Raw genomic sequence first — 5,377 nt, 5'->3', positions numbered from 1 at the left:
TGAATGTGCAACTGTACCATCTTTCTTTTCCCCCTTAATCAGCAACCATCACCCTCTACACGATAATCCTCAAATTTTCTCACTGTACAATCAAAAAACAAAAAAAAAAAAAAAACATACAGAAAAAAAATAAAAGATTTTGATTGATTTTGGTTTTTGCAAAATTACAAGTCAAAATCCAAAAGAGTTTGGTAACGAGGCTAGTATAGAGAGCAGCAAACAGGGCAACGTACGATTCCGTTCTCGTTACAATCAGGGCATCGTTGAAACCCACTCTGAAATTCGCATTCATCTCCTTCGAAATATAGCTTACAGCTACCGTAACACGTCTCACAGGGCACAAACCTAATATTCCCACAAGTCTCGCATACTCCACCGCCACCGCCATCTTCGTCGCTGCATCCATCGTCCACCACCTCACAATCTCCGATAACCTTTCTGAGTTGTCCGTCGTCGTGCATTTGTTGTATTTCGTCGGCTCCACCGATGTACTTCCCATTCACGAACACCCTCGGCAGACCACCCTTGAATCCATCTCCAAACAACTCATTCAACTCCTCCCTGAAACCGTAATGCATCGAAACATCCCTCTCGTCGACCCGAACTCTATACCCCATCAGTATCACCTGCACATTACAACAGTCCTCATACGTCTTCCTCACTCCTCTCAGGCTCGTAAAGTATATCACCACCTTGTCCTCTCCACCAGGCGGGCACCCATTGGCAATGACGACATTACCATCTTTCACCTTCTCCTGCTTCTCCCCTTGTACGTTTGTATCGTCGTTGGAAATGACGATGTTACCATCTTTCACCTTCTCCTGCTTCTCCCCTTGTACGTTTGTATCGTCATTGGAAATGACGATGTTACCATCTTTCACCTTCTCCTGCTTCTCCCCTTGTACGTTTGTATCGTCATTGGAAATGACGATGTTACCATCTTTCACCTTCTCCTGCTTCTCCCCTTGTACGTTTGCATCGTCCAATACATCATCCTTAGACGACACCAGCAACCACCTATTCTGAACTGGGGAGTCCTCGTTTTCGTGCTCCGGCGGCCGGAGGCAGAAAGGGTTCGTCGGGGACAGCTCTTCTAGGGCTTTCGTGAACGTGGATATTATTTCCGGATCAAAATCGGGGACTATGGAATTTGAATTTGAATCCGTATCCTCTGACAACTGGAGCCACAATGGCTTCGGTGATGCCGTGCCGTAGTCTTGTACTTTTGGCTTGGAAAGTTCGACGGCGTTGAAAGAGAAGGAACCATTGACGAGATTGGAGAGTGGGACTGGGCTGGCGTCTTCTAAGCCTTCCATCAATTCCCATGCATTGATGGTTTCTGGTTCGCCCGGAGGTGTTATGGTGGGCGTTCTAGGAATTACCTTGGGGATCTTTGCGTTGCTCAGGTCGGAAGAGCTCTTGGCTTCAGTAATCTCGGTGGCGAATTCCTTGCTATTGAAATTGTCTCTTTTGATGCTTTCTGGAATTTGCCTTACATTGTTTTCCTTGTCGTCACTGATGTAATTCTCAATGCTGTTCTGGTATTGGTGATCGGTGTCGAGCTTGAGAGAATCCATTCTGTGGGACGGGAGGGAGACGACGTGATAATTCCCCCTTTTCCGTTGGGAAGAGCGGCGGCCTGACGCCGAGCGGGTACGCCAGAGAGGCGCTGGACTTCTTCCGCAGTGGCGGCATCGCTCATGGGAATGCTTGGAGGTTACACAACCCATGATTTCTATTTCTATATAGAGAAAGGGGCAGAGGATTGTAGTTACAATTTATAACTGGTTTTTGAGAATGGGTTTGTTTTTGTTTATTTTTTAAAGGAATATTCTTCTTAATCTTTTATCTGCTTGAGCTAGAACAAGGTTTTGAGGCTCTTATTCGAAATTTGGAACAGGAAACGGAGAATTGAAGGAATGAATTGGCTTACAACGAAAGGGAAATAGAATTAAACAAATACTGTGCGATGATGAGGTTGGAGAGACTACTGATCAAGGGAAATTGTATGGTCCAAAAACCCTAAAGTATCGATATTTATTACCGATTGAGACAGAGTTAAAGAGGAACAATCAACTTCCCGAGCCAACACTTGATGAAGAAAGAAGGAAAAGTAACCGATGGCGAACACACAAAAGAAGTTTTGAAATGGTAGCTCCAATTGTGAAATCACATTTGGTGGAAAACAAATCAAACGATATCAATTGTGATGGGTGGCGCTGGTATCCATAGGTATTCAAATCCTCCATCGGAGATAAAAGCAGAATGTATCCATAACAATAATTTCACATTCATCGATCTAAGAGAGAGAATCAGAAGAACGATTAAGGAATATTGAGGAAACAGGAAGAGTAATAAAAAATGGTTTTCAGTAAAAGAGAGCAGCAGCAAACCGAAGACGAAGTGGCGCGATACAGAAAATTGCAGAATTAAAACAATGTCTTCCAGAGAGATCACGGCAGAATCATCGTGGAATGGTAGAAAAATCCAAAGAAAGGAAAAAGAAAGATGAGACGGAGAAATAAAAATGAAAAGGAGAAAAATCGAAGAATCAAAGTTGTGTGTTGGCCACCGAAACTTCGAAAGAATAGGATGGCCGCCGAATTACTATAGCCTATATGGACCCCGGAAAAAACTCGACTCCAGGTAGGCCTTAGCACTTTATATATAAATTAATAAATGTCGTCTTGATTTTTTATTAGTTTTTTCTATCAGAAAAGAAAAAGTAAATAGAAGAAATAATGAAGAAAATGCACGCGTTTCGAGTGTGGGGAAGGTAGGTTTGGAAGGACACGTGGTGAATGGGTGTTATACGTTTTTGGTTTAGCGTCAATTGTTGAGAGTTTGACACATGTCGACTTTTTATTATTAATTTATGGAAATAGAACCAAATCTAATAGTCATATAACACGTGGCATTCTGTTGATACACGAACCATTCCTCTATCCACCACGAGAAAGATTATTCAGCCTCGCTGCTCTTGAGTCTTGACTGTCAGTCTCAGACTCTCAGGGCTCCTGAAGGAATCAGCTGGTGTGGATTCGAAGGCAAATCCTTTGGACACCTGGCAAACCTAAAAAATACATGTACAATGACACTAGTTGATTAACTGAACAGATGGAGATCGAATTAGCTGAACGCGTGGCTGTGCTAGTAACTGTTTAACGATATATCAAATGTTTTCGAACCATCGATGACTTGGACGGTTGGACCGTTTGAATCCAAAGTCAAACCTAGTCTTTAGTAAAAAATCATTGAAATAGTTAAGGAACCATTGAACCAGATGGTTTGATTGTTGAATCGTTCGACTTGAAGAATGGTTTGTGATTTATTAAGTAAGAGCAAGAAAGAAAAGAGAAGAAGATCCCTCAAATTTAAGATCTACTAGAAAGAAAAATATCAGTTAAAGGATGTGTGAGACAGTGAGAGAGATCTGAGAGATTTGGGAGAACAGGCTAGAGTCTAGATGATATATCTGTGAGAGAGAGAGAGAGAGAGAGAGAGAGAGAGAGAGAGAGATAATACCGAGGGAAATCTCAGATCTACTTAATTGGCACTGTTGTAGTTTGCCATCACCGCCACCGTCGTCGTCACTATTGCCGCTATAAGTTGCCGTCGTCATTGCCACTGTAGTCTGCAAATGACCTCTTCCTCTTCTTCTTCTTCCCTCTTTCTCTCTCTCTCTCTCTCTCTCTCTCTCTCTCTCTCTCTCACTCTCTCTCTTCTAAACTCTCTAAGCCATCGGCAACTTCTCACATTTCTCTCATTCTCAAACAGTAAAACCTTTTTTCTCTTGTATTTATATGCATCTTATCATAATATTCCAATTTAATGGATAAGGCGACATATCACCAGTTATAATATTTAAATTGTTTGAACCATTTGACTCAGACGATAAAACTGCTGACCCAAAAATCGATGGCCAAAACAATTCTGTTTTCGAGTCAATTTTTAAAACATTGCACATATCAACTATCCATCGAACCAAATTCAAAACAGGTACGTAGCACATGAACTGCTTAATTTCAAACAGCCAAAGCTTAATTTCAACCAAATCTTAGAAATGTCTCACTTTCACAAAGAGGACTAATGGATTCAGCCTACAATATTTGTTTCTACATTAATATTAATATGTGGTAACCAATCAAATATAAGCCACTTTAAGAGTTATTTTCAGTTTTTTTTTAATTGATGTATAAATAGTGTTATTATAACGCCGTTTGTTGTGAAGAGGTTTAGTTTCTTTTCGCCCAAAGTCCACATACCAATAGTATAACTCTTTCTCCGATTGCCAAATTAATTTATATCTATATTATTGTTATTATTGTTATTATTATTATTATTATTATTATTATTATTAAAAAACGCAAAACAATAGATAACAGTAAAAAAATAAAATTTATGTGTATTTTAATATTATATATTTGTTATATTAAATAAAAATAAAATTGATAATAAAAAAATATTTTTATTTTTAATAAAAATAAAATGTACAATTTATATTTATCAACTAACACTAGTACTGAGGATTTCACCAATGATTTCATACGTGTCACTAGTACTGCATGCAGTATCTAAACTTTCAAAAAGTGTTAAATTGGTCCCTGTCATTAACTGACTGTCAGTTATCTGTTGAAAATATTAAAATTACCATTCAAAATAAAACATTGTTCATTGTATTCTACTTTGATATTGAATTGGTTGAGGTTTTGGATATTTTAGATTAATGAAGTCATTTAGATCTGAAATACATTCTTGTTTAATTATTTATCTCTATAATATTTCATGTTATTTCTCTCTTTCTTTGAAGATAACTGATTCTATCTCAAAGTAGAAGATAATGAACAGTATGTTCTTTTGAAAGATAATTTTAACATTTTCAACAAATAATTAACAGTCAATTAACGGCAAGAACCAACTTACCACTTTTTAAAAATTTAGGTACTACACTAACGCATTTCAAAGTTGAGATACTAATTTATAATAAAGTGAAAATTTTCCTTTCTTTTCCCACACCACCACACATATGGTAAAATGCATGAATCCAATGTGGTTTTTCTTCTCCCAAGTCCTAACCCACAGGAGTGAGCAGCCAATTGGATGATCGATGGAGCAAGACACCTTGCTGGGTGCGGCCAATTTGATTGACTTTTGGGTAAAGAGAGGGGGTAAACATTGAAAACGCAAAAAGAAAAATGAAAAAGTAAGCAGTGGGATGACCAGAGTTTCAAAGATCAAGACATAATATAGAGGACCGAGGGGAGCATCGATCATGCATTGCCATCTGGCCACCACCATGCATGTCAGATGCCCCACCACACCACCATCCAAGACCAAATTAATTAAAAAGAATGAAACAAGTTGATGATCCACCATA

At 38.8% G+C, this 5,377-nt stretch overlaps 1 pseudogene across 1 annotated transcript; it reads right to left on the bottom strand.

Moving 5' to 3' along the window:
- LOC148854188 (uncharacterized protein At3g28850 pseudogene) lies at positions 1 to 2,632 on the bottom strand (annotated as a pseudogene). Its single transcript, XR_016112565.1, has one exon. The product of XR_016112565.1 is annotated as an uncharacterized protein At3g28850 pseudogene (transcript).
- Between the last annotated feature and the right edge of the window lie 2,745 nt (positions 2,633 to 5,377).

The sequence above is a fragment of the Nelumbo lutea genome, chromosome 4, assembly GCF_056320005.1.
Source record: "Nelumbo lutea isolate HS-2025 chromosome 4, American lotus-T2T, whole genome shotgun sequence".
Classification (NCBI taxonomy): Eukaryota; Viridiplantae; Streptophyta; class Magnoliopsida; order Proteales; family Nelumbonaceae; genus Nelumbo; species Nelumbo lutea.
The sequence above is the reverse complement of the archived record's forward strand: the minus strand, read 5'-3'. Positions and strand labels throughout refer to the sequence as shown.